Below are 22735 nucleotides of genomic sequence, written 5' to 3' on the forward strand. Positions count from 1 at the left end.
CTAAACTAAGTCGTGATGGCCTTGTTTTGCAGTGAAATGGACACAGCAAAACTTTCGTGATTTTGACCAACTTTGGCTCGATTTCCCGGGAAATGGGGCATATTTTCCGGTATCGGGGACTCCAAACTAACTCCTGGTTGCCTTGGTTTGCGGTGAAATGGACGCAGCGCAGCTTTTTGAAAGCTCACCTTTGAGCTTCTGGGCCGAAGCATAGCCCTACTCCACTTTAAGACTGAAAGACTAGCCGAGACCGCCTTACGCGCATGGTGATTTTGGGCTACTTCGGCTCGATTTCCCGGAACTTGGGAGATAATTCCCAGTCCCGGGCACTCTAAACTAATTCCTGATAGCCTTGGTTTTCAGTGAAATGGACACAGCCAAACTCTTTGAACGTTCACTTTGGAGGTTCTGGGCCGAAATATAGCCCCACTGCACTTTAAGACTGAAAGAATAGCCGGGACCGCCTTACGCGCATGGTAATTTTGTCGAACTTCGGCTTGATTTCCTGGGACTTGGGGGATATTGTCCAGTCCCGGAAGCTCTAAACTAACTCCTGAATGCCTTGGTTTTTAGTGAAATGGACACAGGTAAAGGGGGCGCACGCTAGGTTTCCAGGTTGTAGGCCGAAATATAGCGCCACTTTATTTTAAGACTGAAAGTGTACACGAAACCGCCTTAAGCGCATCGAAATTTTTAGCCACTATGACTCGATCTGCCAAAACTTGGGGGATATTTTCCAGTCGCGGGGACTCTACCCTAACTCTTGATGGCCTTAGTTTTCAGTCAAATGGTCACAGGTAACAGGAGCGCACTCTCGGTGTCGAGCTTCTAGGCCGAAATGTAGCTCCAGTTCATTTTAAGACTGAAAGAGTAAACGAAACTGCCGTACCTTTATCGTAATTTTAAGAAAGTATGGCTCAATTTGCCGAAACTTGGAGGATAGCTTCCAGTCTCGAGGATTCTAAACTATCTCCTGATGGACTTAGTTCTTAGTGAAATGGACACAGGTAAAAGGAGAGCACGCTCGGTGTCGAGCTTGTAGAACCGAAATATAGCCCCACTTCATTTTCGGAGTAAACGAGTAGCCGAGACCGCCTTACGCGCATCGTGATTTTGAGCATCTTTGGCTCGATTTGCCAGAATTCGGGGAATATTTTCCAGTCCCGAGGACTCTATGCTAACTCCTGATGAACTTAGTTTTCAGTGATATGTACACAGGCAAAAGTAGCGCACGCTCGGTGTTGAGCTTGTCGGCCGAAATATAGCCCCACTTCATTTTAAGACTGAAAGAGTAGCCGAGACCGCCTTACGCACATCGTGATTTTGAGCAACTTTGGCTCGATCTGCCAGAATTTGGGAAATATTTTCCAGTCGCAAGGACTCTAAACTAACTCCTGGTGGCCTAAGATGTCAGTGAAATGGACACGGGTAAAATTAGCGCACGCCCGGTCTCGAGCTTCTAGGTCGAAATATAGCCCGCCTTATTTTTAAGACTGAAACAGTAGCCGAGACCGCCTTACCCGCATCGTGATTTTGGGCCACTTTTGCTCGATTTCCCGCAAGTTGGCGAATAATTTAAAGTCCCGGGGACGCTAAACTAACTCCCGATGACCTTGGTTTGCAGTTTAATGAACACAGCAAAACATTCTGAACGCTCACCTTCGAGCTTCAGGGCCGAAATATAACCCTACCTAAATTTGAGACTGAAAGAACCGCCGAAAGCCCGTTACGCGCATCGTAATTTTCATCAACTTCGGCGCAATTTCCTGGAACTTGGAGAATACTTTCCAGTCCCGGGGACTCTAAACTAAGTCCTGATGGCCTTGGTTTGCAGTGAAATGGACACAGCAAAACTTTTTGAAGGCTCACTTTCGAGCTTGTGGGCCTAAATATAGCCACACTTCACTTTAAGACTGAAACAGTAGCCGAGACCCCGTTACGCGCATCGTGATTTTGATCAACTTCTGCTCGCTTTCCTGGAACTTGGGGAATATTTTCCAGTCCTGGGGACTCTAAACTAACTCCTGATGGCCATGGTTTGCAGTGAAATTCACACAGCACAAGTTTTTGAACGCACACTTTCGAGCTTCTAGGCCGAAATATAGTCCCACATCACTTACGACTTAAAGAGTATCCGAGACCGGCGTGCGCGCATCGTGATTTTGACCAACTTCGGGTCGATATTCCGGAACTTGGGGGCTATTTTCCAGTTCCAGGAGCTCTAAACTAACTCTTGATGGCCTTGGTTTGCAGTGAAATGGAGACAGCAAAAGTTTTTGAACGCTCACCTTCAAGCTTCTGGGCCGAAATAAAGCTCACTTTACTTTAATACTGAAAAAGTAGCCGAGACCGCCTTACGCGCATTGTGATTTTGACAAACTTCGGGTGGATCTCCCGGAACTTGGGGGATATTTTCCAGTCTCTTGGACGCTAAACTAGGTGCCGATGGCCTTGTTTTGCAGTGAAATGGACACAGCAAAGCTTTTTGAACGCTCACTTTTGAGCTTGTGGGCCGAAATATAGGCATACTTCACTTTAAGACTGAAACAGTAGCCGAGACCACGTTTCGCGCATCGTGATTTTGATCAACTTCGGCTCGATTTCCCGGAACTTGCGAAATATTTTCCAGTCTCGGGGACTCTAAACTAACTTGTGCTGGTCTTGGTTTGCAGTGAAACGGAAACAGAAAAAGTTTTTGAACGCATACTTTCGAGCTTCTGGACCGAAATAGAACCCCACTTCACTTGAAGACTGAAAGAGTAGCCGAGACCGCCTTACGTGCATCGTGATTTTGAGCAACTTCGGCTGGATTTGCCGGAGCTAAGGGGATATATTCCAGTTCTGAGGACTCTAAACTAATTCCTGATGGCCTTGGTTTGCAGTAAAATGGACCCAGCAAAACTTTCTGAACGCTCAATTTCGAGCTTCTGGGCCAAAATATAGCCCCCCATTACTTTAACACTGAAAGAGTAGCCGAGACCGCCTTGCGCGCATCCTGATTTTGACAAACTTCGGGTTGATTTCCCGGAACTTGGGGGATATTTTCCAGTCCCGGGGACTCTCAACTAACTCCTGCTTGTCTTCGTTTGCAGTGAAATGGACACAGAGAAAGTTTTTGAACGCTCACTCTCGAGCTTCTGGGCGAAATAGAGCCCCATTTTACTTTAAGACTGAAACAGTAGGCAAGACCATCGTGAGCGAATCGTGATTTTGACCAATTTCCCGTTTATTTCCCGAAACTTGGGGGATATATTCCAGTCAAAGGGACTCTTAAGTAACTCCTGATGGCCTTGGTTTTCAGTGAAATGGACAGAGCACAACTTTGGAGCTTCCGGGTAGAAATATAGCCCCACTTTACTTTAAGACTGAAAGAGTAGATGAGACCGCCTTACGCGCATCGTAATTTTGACGAACTTCGAATGGATTTCCCGGAACTTGGGGTATATTTTGCAGACCCTTGGACGCTAAACTAAGTCCTGATGGCCTTGTTTTGAAGGAAAATGGACACAACAAAGCTTTTTGAACGCTCACTTTCTAGCTTGTGGGCCGAAATATAGCCACACTTGACTTTAAGACTGACACAGTAGCCGAGACCACGTTACGCGCATCATGAATTTGATCAACTTCGGCTCGATTTCCCGGGACTTGGGGGATATTCTCCAGTCCCAGGGACCTTAAACTAACTTCTGATGGCCTTGGTTTGTACTGAAAGTGACAGAGCAAAACTTTTTAACCACTCACTTTCGACCTTCTGGGCCGAAATATTGCCCCACTTCACTTTAACACTGAAAGAGTAGCCGAGACCACCTTACGCACATCGTGATTTTGACCAACTTCGGCCCGATTTATCGGAACTTGGGGGATATTTTCCAGTCCCGAGGACCCTTAAGTAACCCCTGATGGCCTTGGTTTGCATTGAAAAGGATACAGCAAAACTTTTTGCACGCTCACTTTTGAGCTTCTGGGCCGAAATATAGCCCCACTTCACTTTAAGACTAAAAGAGTAGCCGAGACCGTCTTACGCGCATCGTGATTTTGACCAACGTCTTCTCGATTTTCCGGAACTTGGAAAATACATTCCACTCCCGGGGACTCTAAACCAAATCCTGATAGCCTTGGTTTGCAGTGAAATAGACACAGTAATTTTTATGAGCTTTGAGCTTGTGGGCGGAAATAGAGCCCCACTTCACTTTAAGACTGAAGGAGTAGCCGACACCGCCTTAAGCGCACCGTGATTTTGACTTCGTCTCGATTTCCCGGAACTTGGGGGATATTTTCCAGTCCCGGGGACTCTAAACTAACTCCTGATTGCCTTGGTTTTCAGTGAAATGGACACAGCGAAACTTTTTGAACGCTCACTCTCGAGCTTCTGGACCGAAATATAGCCCCACTTTTGCTTTAAGACTGAAAGAGTAGTCGAGACCGTCTTGCGCAAATCGTGATTATGACCAACTTCGGGTCGGTTTCCCGGAACTTGGGGGATATATTCCATTTCCGCCGGCTCTAAACTAACTCCTGATGGCCTTGGTTTTCAGTGAAATGGACAAAGGAAAGCTTTCTGAACACTCTCTTTGTAGCTTCTGAGCCGAAATAGAATCCCACTTCACTTTCAGACTGAAATAGTAGCCGAGACCGCCTCACGCGCATCATGAGTTAGACCAAGTTCAGCTCGATTTCACGCAACTTTTGGGATATTTTCCAGTCAGGGGGACTCTAAACTAACTTCGGTTGGGCTTGGTTTGCACTGAAATGGGCACAGCATAACTTTTTGAACGCCCACTTTGGAGCTTCGGGGCCGAAATATAGCCCCACTTCACTTTAAGACTGAAAGACTAGCCAAGACCGTCTTGCGCGCATCGTGATTTTGACTAACGTCTTCTCCATATTCTGGAACTTGGGAAATATATTGCAGTCCCGGGGACTCTAAACTATCTCCTGATGGCCTTGGTTTCCAGTGAAATGGACACAGCAATTTTTTTGGAGCGCTCACTTTGGAGCTTCTCGGCCGAAATAGAGCCCCACTTCACTATAAGACTTAAAGAGTAGCCGACACCGTCTTACGCGCATCGTGATTTTGACCAACTTCGGCTCGATTTCCCGAAACTTCGGGGATATATTGAAGTCCCAAGGACTCAAAACTAACCCCTGATGGCCCTGGTCTGCAGTTAAATGGACACAGCAATTTTTTTTTTGAACGCTTACTTTCGAAATTCTGGGCCGAAATATAGCTCCACTTCACTTTAAGACTGAAATAGTAGCCGAGACCGCCCTAGACGCATCGTGAATTTGACCAACTTCGGCTTGAGTTGCCAGAACTTAAGGGATATTTTCCAGTCCCGTGGACTCTAAACTAACTCATGATGGCCTTGGTTTTCAGTTAAATTGAGAGAGCAAAACTTTTTGAACGCTCACTTTCGAGCTTCTGGGCCGAAATATACAGCAACGTCACTTTAAGACTAAAAGCGTACCCGAGAATGCTTTACGCCCATCGTGATTTTGAGAAACTTCAGCTCGATTTCCCGGGACTTGGGGGATATTTTGATGTCCCGGACACTGTAAACAATCTGCTGACGTGGCTTGGTTTGCGGTGAAATGGACACAGCAAAACTTTTTCAACTTTCACTTTCTAGCTTCTGGGCCGAAATATAGCCCCAGTTCACTTTAAGAATGAAAGAGTAGCCGAGAGCGCCTTACGCGCATCGTGATTTTGACAAAATTCGGCTCGATTTCCCCGAACTTGGGCGATATTTTCCAGTCCCGAGGAGTCTAAACTAACTCCTGATTGCCTTGGTTTGCAGTAGAATGAACACAGCAAAACTTTTTGAACTTTCACTTTCTAGCTTCTCGGCCGAAATATAGCCCCAGTTCACTTTAAGAATCAAAGAGTAGCCGAGACCGCCTTACGCGCATCGTGATTTTGACAAAATTCGGCTCGATTTCCCGGGACTTGGGCGATATTTTCCAGTCCCGGGGAGTCTAAATTAAGTCTTGATGGCCTTGGTTTGCAGTGAAATGAACACAGTAACACTTTTTGAAGGCTTATTTTCGAGCTTCTGGGATGAAATATAGCCCCACTTAACTTTAATACTGAAAGAGTAGGCGAGACCGCCTTACGCGCATCGTGATTTTGAGCAACTTCCGCTCAATTTTCTAGAATTTTGGCGATATTTTCAAGTCCCGGGGACTCTAAACTAACTTCTGATGGCCTTCGTTTGCAGTGAAATGGACGCAGGAAAACTTTTTGAACGCTCAGTTTCGAGCTTTTGGGCCGAAATACAGCCGTACTTCACTTTAAGACTGAAATGGTAGCCGAGACCGCATTACGAGCATCGTGATTTTGACCAAGTTCAGCTCGCTTTCCTGGAACTTGGAGGATATTTTCCAGTCCGGGGGACTTTAAACTAACTCCTGATGGCCTTGGTTTGCAGTTAAATGCAGAAAGCGTAACACTTTAAAGGGTCACTTTCGAGCTTCTGTGCCGAAATATAGCCCCACTTTACTTTAAGACTGAAAGAGTAGCCGAGACCGTCTTAGGCGCATCGCGATTTTGACCAACTTCCGTTCGATTTCCCGGAACTTCGGGGATATATTCCAGTCCCGGGGACTCTAAACTAACTGCTGATGGCCTTGGTTTGCAGTGAAGTGGAGACACCACATTTTTTTTGAACGCTCAGTTTCGCGCTTCTCGGCCGAAATATAGCCCTACTTCACTTTAAGACTGAAAGAGTAGCCGAGACCGCCTTACGCGCATCGTAATTTTGAACAACTTCGGCTCGATTTCCCGGAAGTTTGCGAATTTTTCCAATTTTCGGGGAAACTAAACTAACTTCCGAGGGCCTTAGTTTGCAGTTAAATGGACACAGCAAAACTTTTTGAACGCTCACTTTCGAGCTTATGGGTCGAAATATAGCCCCACTTAGCTTTAAGACTGAAAGAGTAGCCGAGGCCGCCTTATGCGCATCGTGATTTTGGGATATTTCGGCTGGATTTCCCGCAAATAGGGGGATATTTTCCAGTCTCTGGGACTCTAAACTAACTCATGATGACCTTGGTTTCCAGTGAAATGGACACAGGAACACTTTTTGAACGGGCACTTTCGAGCTTCCTGGCCGAAATATAGCCCTACTTCTTTTTAAGACTGAAAGAGTAGGCGGGAGCGCCTTACGCGCATTGTGTTTTTGAGGATCTTCGGCTCGATCTGGCGAAACTTGGGAGATATTTTCCAGTCCCAAAGTCTCTAAACTCACTCCTGATTGTCTAAGATGTGAGTGAAATAGAGACAAAAATTTTTGAACCCTTACTTTCGAGCTTCTGGAGTTAAATCTAAGCCCACTTTACCTTAAGACTGAAAGAGTAGCCGAAACCCCCTTAAGCGCATCGTGATTTTGACTAACTTCGGGTGGATTTCCCGTAACTTGGGGAATGTTTCCAGTCCCTTGGACGCTAAACTAAGTCGTGATGGCCTTCTTTTGCAGTGAAATGGACACAGCAAAACTTTTGAAACACTCAGTTTCGAGCTTCTGGGCCGAAATATTGCCCCACTTCACTTTAAGACTGAAAGAGTAGCCGAGACCGCGTTACGCGCATGGGGATTTTGACCAACTTCGGTTAAATTTCCCGGAACTTGGCGGATATTTTCCAGTCCCGGGGACTCTAAACTGACCCCCGACGTCCTTGGTCTAGAGTAAAATGGACACAGCAAAACTTTTTGAACGCTCACTTTTGAGCTTCTGGGCCGAAATATAGCCCCACTTCACTTTAAGAGTGAAAGAGTAGCCGACACCGCCTTACGCCCATCGTAATTTTGACCAACTTCGGGTCGATTTCCCGGAACTTGGGGGATATTTTCCAGTCCCGCGGACTCTAAAGTAACTCCTGATGGCCTTGCTCTGGAGTGAAATGGACACAGCACAACTTTTTGAACGCTCACTTTCCAGCTTCTGGGCGGAAATATTGCCCCAGTTCACTTTAAGAATGAAAGAGCAACCGGGACCGCCTTACGCGCATCGTGATTTTGACCAACTTTGGCTCGATTTCCCGAGAAATGGGGCATATTTTCCGGTGCCAGGGACTCTAAAGTAACTCCTGATTGCCTTGGTTTGCAGTCAAATGGACACAGCACAACTTTTGGAACGCTCACCTTTGAGCTTCTGGGCCGAAGCATAGCCCTACTTCACTTTAAGACTGAAAGACTAGCCGAGACCGCCTTACGCGCATCGTGATTTTGGGCTACTTCGGCTCGATTTCCCGGAACTTGGGAAATAATTCCTAGTCCCGGGCACTCTAAACTAATTCCTGATGGCCTTGGTTTTCAGTGAAATGGACACAGCCAAACTCTTTGAACGTTCACTTTGGAGGTTCCGGGCCGAAATATAGCCCCACTGCACTTTAAGACTAAAAGAGTAGCCGGGACCGCCGTACACGCATGGTAATTTTGTCGAACTTCGGCTTGATTTCCTGGGACTTGGGGGATATTGTCCAGTCCCGGAAGCTCTAAAGTAACTCCTGAATGCCTTGGTTTTTAGTGAAATAGACAGAGGTAAAAGGGGCGCACGCTAGGTTTCCAGGTCGTAGGCCGAAATATAGCGCCACTTTATTTTAAGACTGAAAGTGTACACGCAACCGCCTTAAGCGCATCGAAATTTTTAGCCACTATGGCTCGATCTGCCAAAACTTGGGGGATATTTTCCAGTCGCGGGGACTCTACCCTAACTCTTGATGGCCTTAGTTTTCAGTCAAATGGTCACAGGTAACAGGAGCGCACGCTCGGTGTCGAGCTTCTAGGCCGAAATGTAGCCCCAGTTCATTTTAAGACTGAAAGAGTAAACGAAACTGCCGTACCCTTATCGTAATTTTAAGAAAGTATGGCTCAATTTGCCGAAACTTGGAGGATAGCTTCCAGTCTCGAGGATTCTAAACTATCTCCTGATGGACTTAGTTCTTAGTGAAATGGACACAGGTAAAAGGAGAGCACGCTCGGTGTCGAGCTTGTAGAACCGAAATATAGCCCCACTTCATTTTCGGAGTAAACGAGTAGCCGAGACCGCCTTACGCGCATCGTGATTTTGAGCATCTTTGGCTCGATTTGCCGGAATTCGGGGAATATTTTCCAGTCCCGAGGACTCTATGCTAACTCCTGATGAACTTAGTTTTCAGTGATATGTACACAGGCAAAAGGAGCGCACGCTCGGTGTTGAGCTTGTCGGCCGGAATATAGCCCCACTTCATTTTAAGACTGAAAGAGTAGCCGAGACCGCCTTACGCGCATCGTGATTTTGAGCAACTTTGGCTCGATCTGCCAGAATTTGGGAAATATTTTCCAGTCCCAAGGATTCTAAACTAAATCCTGATGGCCTAAGATGTCAGTGAAATGGACACAGGTAAAATTAGCGCACGCCCGGTCTCGAGCTTCTAGGTCGAATATAGCCCGCCTTATTTTTAAGACTGAAAGATTAGCCGAGACCGCCTTACGCGCATCGTGATTTTGGGCCACTTTTGCTCGATTTCCCGCAAGTTGGCGAATAATTTAAAGTCCCGGGGACGCTAAACTAACTCCCGATGACCTTGGTTTGCAGTTTAATGAACACAGCAAAACATTCTGAACGCTCACCTTCGAGCTTCAGGGCCGAAATATAGCCCTACTTAAATTTAAGACTGAAAGAATAGCCGAGAGCCCGTTACGCGATCGTGATTTTCATCAACGTCGACGCAATTTCCTGGAACTTGGAGAATATTTTCCAGTCCCGGGGACTCTAAATTAACTCCTGATGGCCTTGGTTTGCAGTGAAATGGACACAGCAAAACTTTTTGAACGCTCACTTTCGAGCTTGTGGGCCGAAATATAGCCACAAATTTACTTTCAGACTGAAACAGTAGCCGAGACCGCGTTACGCGCATCGTGATTTTGATCAACTTCGGCTCGCTTTCCTGGAACTTGGGGAATATTTTCCAGTCCCGGGGACCCTAAACTAACTTTTGATAGCTTTGGTTTGCAGTGAAATGCACACAGCAAAACTTTTTGAACGCTCACTTTCCAGCTTCTGGACAGAAATATAGCCCCACTTCACTTTAAGACTAAAAGGGTAGCCGAGACCGCTTTGGGAGCATTGTGATTTTGACCAACTTCAGCTCGATTTACCGGAACTTGGGAAATATTTTCCAGTTCCAGGGACGCTAAATTAACTCGTGATGGCCTTGGTTTTCAGTGAAATTCAGAGAGGAAAACTTTTTGAACGCTCACTTTCGGGCTTCTTGGCCGAAATATAGCCCCACTTACCTTTAAGACTCGATTTCCCGGAAGTTCGGGGATAGTTTCCAGTCCCGGGGACTCTAAACTAGCTCCTGATGGCTTTGGTTTGCAGTGAAATAAAAACTTTTTTTTTGAACGCTCACTTTCAAGCTCCTGGGCAGGAATAAAGCGTCACTTCACTTTAAGACTGAAACAGTAAGCGAGACCGCCTAACACGCACCGTGATTTTGACCAACTTCGGCTAACTTTCCCTGAACTTGGGAGATATTTTCCAGTCCCGGAGACTCTAAACTAACTCCTGATGGCCTTGATTTGCAGTGAAATGGACACAGCAAATTTTTTGCAGCGCGCACTTTTGAGTTTCTGGGCCGAAATAGAGCCCCACTTCACTTTAAGACTGAAAGAGTAGCCGAGGCCGCCTTACGCGCATCGTGAGTTTGACCAACTTCGGCTTGAGTTGCCAGAACTTAAAAGATATTTTCCAGTCCCGAGGACTGTAAACTAACTCATGATGGCTTTGGTTTGCAGTGAAATAAACACAGGGAAACTTTTCGAACGCTCACTTTCAAGCTCCTGGGCATGAATAAAGCCTCACTTCACTTTAAGACTGAAACAGTAAGCGAGACCGCCTAACGCGCACCGTGATTTTGACCAACTTCGGCTAACTTTCCCTGAACTTGGGGGATATTTTCCAGTCCCGAAGACTCTTAAGTAACCCCTGACGGCCTTCGTTTGCATTGAAATGGATACAGCAAAACTTTTTGAACGCTCACTTTTGAGCTTCTGGGCCGAAATATAGCCCCACTTCACTTTAAGACTGAAAGAGTAGCCGAGACCGTCTTGCGCGCATCGTGATTTTGACCAACGTCTTCTCCATTTTCCGGAACTTGGGAAATATATTCCAGTCCCGGAGACTCTAAACTATCTCCTGATGGCCTTGGTTTGCAGTGAAATGGACACAGCAAATTTTTTGAACGCACACTTTCGAGATTCTGGGCCGAAATATAGCCCCACTTCACTTAAGACTGAAAGAGTAGCCGAGACCGCCTTGCTCGCATCGTGAGTTTGACAAACTTCGGGTCGATATTCCGGACATTGAGGGAATATTTTCCAGTCCCAGGAACTCTAAACTAACTCCTGATGGCCTTCGTTTGCAGTGAAATGGACAGAGCGAAACTTTTTGAACGCTCACCTTCGAGCTTCCTGGCCGAAATAAAGCCCCACTCTACTTTAAGACTTAGAGAGTAACCGAGATCGCCTTACGCGCATTGTGATTTTGACAAACTTCGGGTAGATCTCGCGGAACTTGGGGAACATTTTCCAGTCCCTTGGACGCTAAACTAAGTCCTGATGGCCTTGCTTTCCAGGGAAATGGACACAGCAAAACTTTTTGAACGCTCACTTTCGAGCTTGTGGGCCGAAATATAGCAACACTTTACTTTAAGACTGAAACAGTAGCCGAGACCGCATTTCGCGCATCGTGATTTTCACCAACTTCGGCTTGAGTTGCCAGATCTTAAAAGATATTTTCCAGTCCCGGGGACTCTAAACTAACTCATGATGTCCTTGGTTTTCATTGATGTTCAGAGAGGAAAACTTTTTGAACGCTGACTTTCGAGCGTCGGGACCGAAATATATCCCTACTTCACTTTAAGACTGCAAGAGTAGCCGAGACCACCTTACGCCAATCGTTATTTCGACCAACTTCGTCTCGATTTCGCGGAACTTGGGGGATATTTTCCAGTTCGAGGCACTGTAAACTACTTCCTGAGGGCCTTGCTTTGCAGTGAAATGGGCACAGCATAACTTTTTGAACGCTCACTTTCGAGCTTCTGGGCCGAAATATACAGCCACGTCACTTTAAGAGTCAAAGAGTTGCTGAGACTGCTTTACGCGCATCGTGATTTTGACAAACTTCGGCTCGATTTCCCGAAACTTGGGGGATATTTTGATGTCCCGGAGACTGGAAAGTATCTCCGGATGTGGCTTGGTTCGCGGTGAAATGGACACAGCAAAACTTTTTGAACTTTCACTTCCTAGCTTCTGGTCCCAAATTTTGTCCGAGTTCACTTTAAGAATGAAAGAATAGCCGAGACCGCCTTTCGCCCATCGTGATTTTGACCAACTTTGGCTCGATTTCCCGGCAAATGGGGAATATTTTCCGGTACCGGGGACTCTAAAGTAACTCCTGATTGCCTTGGTTTGCATTGAAATGGCGAGAGCAAAACTTTTTCAACGCTCCCCTTCGGGCTTCTGAGCCGAAACATAGCCCCACTTCAGTTTAAGACTGAAAGAGTAGTCGAGACCGTCTGACGCGCATCGTGATTTTGACCAACTTCGGCTCGATTTCCCGAAACTTCGGGGACATATTCAAGTCCCAAGGACTCTAAATTAACCCCTGATGGCCTTGGTCGGCAGTGAAATGGACACAGCAAATTTTTTTGAACGCTTACTTTCGAAATTCTGGGCCGGAATATAGCCCCACTTCACTTTAACACTGAAATAGTAGCCGAGCCCGCCCTAGACACATCGTGATTTTGACCCACTTCGGCTTGAGTTGCCAGAACTTAAGGGATATTTTCCAGTCCCGTGGACTCTAAGCTAACTCATGATGGCCTTGGTTTTCAGTTAGATTGAGAGAAAAAACTTTTTGAACGCTCACTTTCGAGCTTCTGGGCCGAAATATACAGCCACGTCACTTTGAGACTAAAAGAGTAGCCGAGACTGCTTTACGCGCATCGTGATTTTGAGAAACTTCGGCTCGATTTCCCGGGACTTCGAGGATATTTTGATGTCCCGGATACTGTAAACAATCTGCTGATGTGGCTTGGTTTGCGGTGAAATGGACACAGCAAAACTTTTGAAACACTCAGTTTCGAGCTTCTGGGCCGAAATATTGCCCCACTTCACTTTAAGACCGAAAGAGTAGCCGAGACCGCCGTACGCGCGTCGTGATTTTGACCAACTTCGGTTAAGTTTCCCGCAACTTGGGGGATATTTTCCAGTCCCGCGGACTCTAAAGTAACTCCTGATGGCGTTGCTCTGGAGTGAAATGGACACAGCACAACTTTTTGAACGCTCACTTTCCAGGTTCTAGGCGGAAATATTGCCCCAGTTCACTTTAAGAATGAAAGAGTAGCCGGGAACTTCTTACTCGCATCGTGATTTTGACCAACTTTGGCTCGATTTCCCGGGAAATGAGGGATATTTTCCGGTACCGGGGACTCCAAACTAACTCCTGGTTGCCTTGGTTTGCGGTGAAATGGACACAGCGCAGCTTTTTGAAAGCTCACCTTTGAGCTTCTGGGCCGAAGCATAGCCCTACTTCACTTTAAGACTGAAAGACTAGCCGAGACCGCCTTACGCGCATCGTGATTTTGGGCTACTTCGGCTCGATTTCCCGGAACTTGGGAGATAATTCCCAGTCCCGGGCACTCTAAACTAATTCGTGATGGCCTTGGTTTTCAGTGAAATGGACACAGCCAAACCCTTTGAACGTTCACTTTGGAGCTTCTGGGCCGAAATATAGCCCCACTGCACTTTAAGACTGAAAGAGTAGCCGGGACCGCCTTACACGCATGGTAATATTTTCGAACTTCGGCTTGATTTCCTGGGACTTGGGGGATATTGTCCAGTCCCGGAAGCTCTAAAGTAACTCCTGAATGCCTTGGTTTTTAGTGAAATGAACACAGGTAAAAGGGGCGCACACTAGGTTTCCAGGTTGTAGGCCGAAATATAGCCCCACTTTATTTTAAGACTGAAAGTGTACACGCAACCGCAATAAGCGCATCGAAATTTTTAGCCACTATGGCTCGATCTGCCAAAACTTGGGGGATATTTTCCAGTCCCGGGGACTCTACCCTAACTCTTGATGGCCTTAGTTTTCAGTCAAATGGTCACAGGTAACAGGAGCGCACGCTCGGTGTCGAGCTTCTAGGCCGAAATGTAGCCCCAGTTCACTTTAAGACTGAAAGAGTAAACGAAACTGCCGTACGCTTATCGTAATTTCAAGAAAGTATGGCTCAATTTGCCGAAACTTGGAGGATAGCTTCCAGTCTCGAGGACTCTAAACTATCTCCTGATGGACTTAGTTCTTAGGGAAATTGACACAGGTAAAAGGAGAGCACGCTCGGTGTCGAGCTTGTAGAACCGAAAAATAGCCCCACTTCATTTTCGGAGTAAACGAGTAGCCGAGACCGCCTTACGCGCATCGTGATTTTGGGCCACTTTTGCTCGATTTCCCGCAAGTTGGCGAATAATTTAAAGTCCCGGGGACGCTAAACTAACTCCCGATGACCTTGGTTTCCAGTTTAATGAACACAGCAAAACATTCTGAACGCTCACCTTCGAACTTCAGGGCCGAAATATAGCCCTACTTAAATTTAAGACTGGAAGAATAGCCGAGAGCCGGTTACGCGCATCGTAATTTTCATCAACTTCGGCGCCATTTCCTGGAACTTGGAGAATATTTTCCAGTCCCGGGGACTCTATACTAACTCCTGATGGCCTTGGTTTGCAGTGAAATGGACAGACCAAACCTTTTTGAAGGCTCACTTTTGAGCTTGTGGGCCGAAATATAGCCACACTTCACTTTAAGACAGACACAGTAGCCGAGACCGCGTTACGCGCATCGTCAATTTGATCAACTTCTGCTCGCGTTCCTGGAACTTGGGGGATATTCTCCTGTCCCGGGGACTCGAAACTAACTTCTGATTACCTTGGTTTGCACTGAAAGTGACAGAGCAAAACTTTTCAAACACTCACTTTCGAGCTTCTGGGCCGAAATATAGCCCCACTCAACTTTAACACTGAAAGAGTAGCCGAGACCGTCTTACGCGCATCGTGATTTTGACCAACGTCTCCTCGATTTTCCGGAACTTGGGAAATACATTCCACTCCCGGGGACTCTAAACTAACTCCTGATAGCCTTGGTTTGCAGTGAAACAGACAAAGTAATTTTTTTTGAGCTTTGAGCTTGTGGGCCGAAATAGAGCCCCACTTCACTTTAAGACTGAAGGAGTAGCCGACACCGCCTTAAGCGCACCGTGATTTTGACCAACTTCGGCTCGATTTGCCGGAACTCGGGGGATATTTTCCAGTGCCGAAGACTCTAAACTAACTCCTGATTGTCTTGGTTTTCAGTGAAATGGACACAGCGAAACTTTCTGAACGCTCACTCTCGAGCTTCTGGACCGAAGTATAGCCCCACTTTACTTTAACACTGAAAGAGTAGCCGAGACCGTCTTGCGCAAATCGTGATTTTGACCAACTTCGGGTCGGTTTCCCGGAACTTGGAGGATATATTCCATTTCCGCGCGCTCTAAACTAACTCCTGATGGCCTTGGTTTTCAGTGAAATGGACAAAGGAAAGCTTTTTGAACACTCTCTTTGTAGCTTCAGGGCCGAAATAGAATCCCACTTCACTTTAGACTGAAATAGTAGCCGAGACCGCCTCACGCGCATCGTGAGTTAGACCAAGTTCAGCTCGATTTCACGCAACTTTTGGGATATTTTCCAGTCCGGGGGACTCTAAACTAACTCCGGATGGCCTTGGTTTGCACTGAAATGCGCACAGCATAACTTTTTGAACGCCCACTTTGGAGCTTGTGGGTCGAAATATAGCCCCATTTCCGCGCGCTCTAAACTAACTCCTGATGGCCTTGGTTTTCAGTGAAATGGACAAAGGAAAGCTTTTTGAACGCTCTCTTTGTAGCTTCAGGGCCGAAATAGTATCCGACTTCACTTTAGACTGAAATAGTAGCCGAGACCGCCTCACGCGCATCGTGAGTTAGACCAAGTTCAGCGCGATTTCACGCAACTTTTGGGATATTTTCCAGTCCGGGTGACTCTAAACTAACTCCGGATGGCCTTGGTTTGCACTGAAATGCGCACAGCATAACTTTCTGAACGCCCACTTTGGAGCTTGTGGGTCGAAACATAGCCCCACTTCACTTTAAGACTGAAAGAGTAGCCGAGATTGCCTTACGCGCATCGTGATTTTGACCATTTTCGGATCGATTTCTCGGCACTTGGGGGATATTTTCCAGTCCTGGGGACTCTAAACTAACTCCTGATCGCCTTGCTTTGCATTGAAATGGACAGAGCAAAACTTTTTGAACGCTCACTTTCGAGCTTGTGGGCCGAAATACAGCCACACTTTACTTTAAGACTGAAACAGTAGCCGAGACCGCATTTCGCGCATCGTGATTTTGATCAACTTCGGCTCGCTTTCCCGGAACTTGGGGAATATTTTCCAGTCCCGGGGACCCTAAACTAACTTTTGATAGCTTTGGTTTGCAGTGAAATGCACACAGCAAAACTTTTTGAACGCTCACTTTCGAGCTTCTGGACAGAAATATAGCCCCACTTCACTTTAAGACTAAAACGGTAGCCGAGACAGCTTTGGGAGCATTGTGATTTTGACCAACTTCAGCTCGATTTACCGGAACTTGGGTAATATTTTCCAGTCCCAGGGACACTAAACTAACTCATGAAGGCCTTGGTTTTCAGTGAAATTCAGAGAGGAAAACTTTTTGAACGCTCACTTTCGGGCTTCTTGGCCGAAATATAGCCCCACTTCACTTTAAGACTGAAAGGGTAGCGGAGGCCGTTTTGGCAGCATCGTGATTTTGACCAACTTCAGCTCGATTTAGCGGAGCTTGGGGAATATTTTGGAGTCCCAAGGACGCTAAACTAACTCGTGATGCCCTTGTTTTTCAGTCAAATAACACAGCAAAACTTTTTGAACGCTCACTTTCGGGCTTTTGGGCCGAAATATAGCCCCACTTCAGTTTAAGACTGAAACAGTAGCCGATACCGCTTTCGCGCATCGTGCTTTTAATCAACTTCTGTTCGATTCCCCGGAACTTGGGCAATACTTTTCAGTCTCGGGGACTCTAAAGTAACCTGAGATGGCCTTGGTTTGCAGTGAAATGGACACAGCAAAACTTTTTGAACGCTCACTTTCGGGCTTCTGGCCCGAAATATAGCCCCACTTCACTTTAAGACAGAAAGAGTAGCCGAGACCACTTTAGGGGCATCGTGATTTTGACCAACCTCGGCTCAATTTTCCGGACCTTGGGGCATATTTTCTTGTCCCGGGGACGCTAAACTAACTCCTGATGGCCTTGGTTTGCAGTGAAATGAACACAGCAAAACTTTTTGAACGCTCACTTTCGGGCTTCTGGCCCGAAATATAGCCCCACTTCACTTTAAGACTGAAATAGTAGCCGAGACTACCTTACGCAAATCGTGATTTTGACCAACTTCGGCTCGATTTCCCGGAAGTTGGGGGATAGTTTCCAGGCCCGGGGACTCTAAACTAGCTCCTGAGGGCTTTGGTTTGTAGTGAAACAAACACAGGGAAACTTTTTTGAACGCTCACTTTCAAGCTCCTGGGCAGGAATAAAGCCTCACTTCACTTTAAGACTGAAACAGTAAGCGAGACCGCCTAATGCGCACCGTGATTTTGACCAACTTCGGCTAAATTTCCCTAAACTTGGGGAATATTTTCCAGTCCCGAAGACTCATAAGAAACCCCTGACGGCCTTCGTTTGCATTGAAATGGATACAGCAAAACTTTTTGAAGCTCACTTTTGAGCTTCTGGGCCGAAATATAGCCCCACTTCACTTTAAGACTGAAAGACTAGCCAAGACCGTCTTGCGCGCATCCTGATTTTGACCAACGTCTTCTCCATTTCCCGGAACTTGGAAAATATATTGCAGTCCCGGGGACTCTAAACTAACTCCTGATAGCCTTGGTTTGCAGTGAAATGGACACAGCAAATTTTTTGCAGCGCTCACTTTGGAGCTTCTGGCCCGAAATAGAGCCCCACATCACTTTAAGACTGAAAGAGTAGCCCAGGCCGCTTTGGGAGCATTGTGATTTTGACAAACTTCGGCTCGATTTCCCGGGACTTGGGGGATATTTTGATGTCCCGGACACTGTAAACAATCTGCTGATGTGGCTTGGTTTGCGGTGAAATGGACACAGCAAAACTTTTTGAACTTTCACTTTCTAGCTTCTGGGCCGAAATATAGCCCCAGTTCACTTTAAGAATGAAAGAGTAGCCGAGACCGCCCTACGCGCATCGTAATTTTGACAAAATTCGGCTCCATTTCCCCGAACTTGGGCGATATTTTCCAGTCCCGAGGAGTCTAAACTAACTCCTGATGGCCATGGTTTGCAGTGAAATTCACACAGCACAAGTCTTTGAACGCACACTTTCGAGCTTCTAGGCCGAAATATAGTCCCACATCACTTACGACTTAAAGAGTAGCCGAGACCGGCGTGCACGCAACGTGATTTTGACCAACTTCGGGTCGATATTCCGGAACTTGGGGGATATTTTCCAGTCCCAGGGACTCTAAACTAACTCTTCAGGGCCTTGGTTTGCAGTGAAATGGAGACAGCAAAACTTTTTGAACGCTCACCTTCAAAATTCTGGGCCGAAATATAGCCCACTTTACTTTAATACTGAAAAAGTAGCCAAGACCGCCTTACGCGCATCGTAATTTTGACAAACTTCGGGTGGATTTCCCGAAACTTGGGGATTGTTTTCCAGTCCCTTGGACGCTAAACTAGGTGCCGATGGCCTTGTTTTGCAGTGAAATGGACACAGCAAAGCTTTTTGAACGCTCACTTTCGAGCTTGTGGGCCGAAATATAGGCATACTTCACTTTAAGACTGAAACAGTAGCCGAGACCACGTTTCGCGCATCGTGATTTTGATCAACTTCGGCTCGATTTCCCGGAACTTGCGAAATATTTTCCAGTCTCGGGGACTCTATACTAACTCGTGCTGGTCTTGGTTTGCAGTGAAACGGAAAGAGAAAAAAGTTTTTGAACGCATACTTTCGAGCTTCTGGACCGAAATAGAACCCCACTTCACTTGAAGATTGAAAGAGTAGCTGAGACCGCCTTACGTGCATTGTGATTTTGAGCAACTTCGGCTCGATTTGCCGGAACTAAGGGGAAATATTCCAGTTCTGAGGACTCTAAACTAATTCCTGATGGCCTTGGTTTGAAGTGAAATGGACCCAGCAAAACTTTTTGAACGCTCAATTTCGATCTTCTGGGCCAAAACATAGCCCCCCATTACTTTAACACTGAAAGAGTAGCCCAGACCACATTCGCGCATAGTGATTTTGATCAACTTCGGCTCGCTTTCCCGGAACTTGGGGAATATTTTCCAGTCCTGGGAACCCTAAACTAACTTTTGATAGCTTTGGTTTGCAGTGAAATGCACACAGCAAAACTTTTTGAAAGCTCACTTTCGAGCTTCTGGACAGAAATATAGCCCGACTTTACTTTAAGACTGAAAGAGTAGCCGAAACCGCCTTACGTATATCGTAATTTTGACGAACTTCGAATGGATTTCCGGGAACTTGGGGTATATTTTCCAGTCCCTTGGACGCTAAACTAAGTCCTGATGGCCTTGTTTTGAAGTGAAATGGACACAGCAAACCTTTTTGAACGCTCACTTTCTAGCTTGTGGGCCGAAATATAGGCACACTTGACTTTAGGACTGAAACAGTAGCCGAGACCACGTTACGCGCATCATGAATTTGATCAACTTCGGCTCCAATTCCCGGGACTTGGGGGATATTTTCCAGTCCCGGGGACTCTAAACTAACTCCTGATGGCCATGGTTTGTACTGAAATTCACACAGCACAAGTTTTTGAACGCACACTTTCGAGCTTCTAGGCCGAAATATAGCCCCACTTGACTTCAGACTGAAAGAGTAGCCGAGACCGCCTTGATCGCATCGTGAGTTTGACATACTTCGGGTCGATATTCCGGAACTTGGGGGAATATTTTTGAGTCCCAGGAACTTTAAACTAACTCCTGATGGCCTTGGTTTGCAGTGAAATGGACAGAGCAAAACTTTTTGAACGCTCACCTTCAAAATTCTGGGCCGAAATATAGCCCACTTTACTTTATGACTTAAATAGTAACCGAGATCACCTTACGCGCATTGTGATTTTGACAAACTTCGGGTGGATCTCCCGGAACTTGGGGAACATTTTCCAGTCCCTTGGACTCTAAACTAAGTCCTGATGGCCTTGCTTTGCAGTGATATGGACACACCAAAGCTTTTTGAACGCTCACTTTCGAGCTTGTGGGCCGAAATATAGCCACACTTTACTTTAAGACTGAAACAGTAGCCGAGACCGCATTTCGCGCATCGTGATTTTGATTAACTTCGGCTCGCTTTCCCGGAACATGGGGAATATTTTCCAGTCCCGGGGACCCTAAACTAACTTTTCATAGCTTTGGTTTGCAGTGAAATGCACACAGCAAAACTTTTTGAACGCTCACTTTCGGACTTCTGGCCCGAAATATAGCCCCACTTCACTTTAAGACAGAAAGCGTAGCCGAGACCACTTTAGGGGCATCGTGATTTTGACCAACCTCGGCTCAATTTTCCGGACCTTGGCGCATATTTTCTTGTCCCGGGGACGCTAAACTAACTCCTGATGGCCTTGGTTTGCAGTGAAATGAACAGAGGAAAATTTTTTGAACGCTCACTTTCGGGCTTCTGGCCCGAAATATAGCCCCACTTCACTTTAAGACTGAAAGAGTAGCCGAGACTACCTTACGCAAATCGTGATTTTGACCAACTTCGACTCGATTTCCCGGAACTTGGGGGGTATTTTCCAGTCCCGGGGACTCTAAACTAGCTCCTGATGGCTTTGGTTTGCAGTGAAATAAACACAGGAAAACTTTTTGAACGCTCACTTTCAAGCTCCTGGGCAGGAATAAGGCCTCACTTCACTTTAAGACTGAAACAGTAAGCGAGACCGCCTAACGCGCACCGTGATTTTGACCAACTTCGGCTAAATTTCCCTGAACTTGGGGGATATTTTCCAGTCCCGAAGACTCTTAAGTAACCCCTGACGGCCTTCGTTTGGATTGAAATGGATACAGCAAAACTTTTTGAAGCTCACTTTTGAGCTTCTGGGCCGAAATATAGCCCCACTTCACTTTAAGACTGAAAGACTAGCCAACACAGTCTTGCGCGCATCGTGATTTTGACCAACGTCTTCTCCATTTTCCAGAACTTGGAAAATATATTGCAGTCCCGGGGACTCTAAACTATCTCCTGATGGCCTTGGTTTGCAGTGAAATTGACACAGTAAATTTTTTGCAGCGCTCACTTTGGAGCTTCTTGGCCGAAATAGAGCCCCACTTCAATTTAAGACTGAAAGAGTAGCCGAGGCCGCCTTAGGCGCATCGTGATTTTGACCAACTTCGGCTTGAGTTGCCAGAACTTAAAAGATATTTCCCAGTCCCGGAGACTCTAAACTAACTCATGATGGCCTTGGTTTTCAGTGAAATTGAAAGACGAAAACTTTTTAAACGCTCACTCTAGACCGAAATATAGCCCTACTTCACTTTAAGACTGAAAGAGTAGCCGAGACCGCCTTAAGCGAATCGTTATTTCGACCAACTTCGTCTCGATTTCGCGGAACTTGGGGGATATTTTCCAGTTCCGGGGACAGGAAACTACTTCCTGAGTACCTTGTTTTGCAGTGAAATGGGCACAGCATAACTTTTTGAACGCTCACTTTCGAGCTTGTGGGCCGAAATATACAGCCACATCACTTTAAGACTAAAAGAGTAGCCGAGAATGCTTTACGTGCATCGTGATTTTGACAAACTTCGGCTCGATTTCCCGGGACTTCGGGGATATTTTGATGTCTCGGACACTGTAAACAATCTGCTGATGTGGCTTGGTTTGCGGTGAAATGGACACAGCAAAACTTTTTAAACTATCACTTTCTAGCTTCTGGGCCGAAATGTAGCCCCAGTTCACTTTAAGAGCAGCTTCGCCTAAATATCAACTAGACTTGGAAATAGCGAAAAAATCGAATTTCTTCAAACTCGCCCAGAATGAAGCCCTACGGGCACTAGTTACAAAAATATCGTTTTAAGTTCGATAAATCAAAAATTATTTTTTTCCGCAATTTTTTCGTTTCGGTGCCCCAAATCGGCCAAAATCCATCGAAAATGAGCGGCATATTCGGAGGCTCGTAAACTCAAAAGCAAAAATCTTCATTACAAACTGATTGCACGTCGTATTTGTACTTCCTTTCTTGTCTATTTAGAGCTAAATAGATCGTGATTTGATTAGCACTTAAATATTTGACGAATTTTTTAAGTTAACGACCCAAGACAGCTTTACAAGAGGTCTACATTTAGCCTATTTTCAAATGCTAAAAAGGTATTCTGGTACACGGCTTTTCCCAAAACGACTAGTTTGGTCTGAAAGAGCATTGGTTCTTCTTCAAATTAGTGAAATAAAATTTTTGGGTAAATAAAATCGCGAGCGCTGAGATAGCAAACTAAATGCAGCACTTCGTCCTGAAAACGTGACCTTTGACCCGAGGGTAACGAAACCGATTACTGCAAGAAAACCCGGAAGAAAAGCAAACGCTTCGTTATTTTGAAACAATTTCTAGTGATATCTCTCCGAAACCATG

The sequence above is a fragment of the Orbicella faveolata genome, unplaced genomic scaffold (genome assembly GCF_042242905.1).
Source record: "Orbicella faveolata isolate gen_17 unplaced genomic scaffold, um_ofav_v1 contig_47, whole genome shotgun sequence".
In the NCBI taxonomy this organism is placed as follows: domain Eukaryota; kingdom Metazoa; phylum Cnidaria; class Anthozoa; order Scleractinia; family Merulinidae; genus Orbicella; species Orbicella faveolata.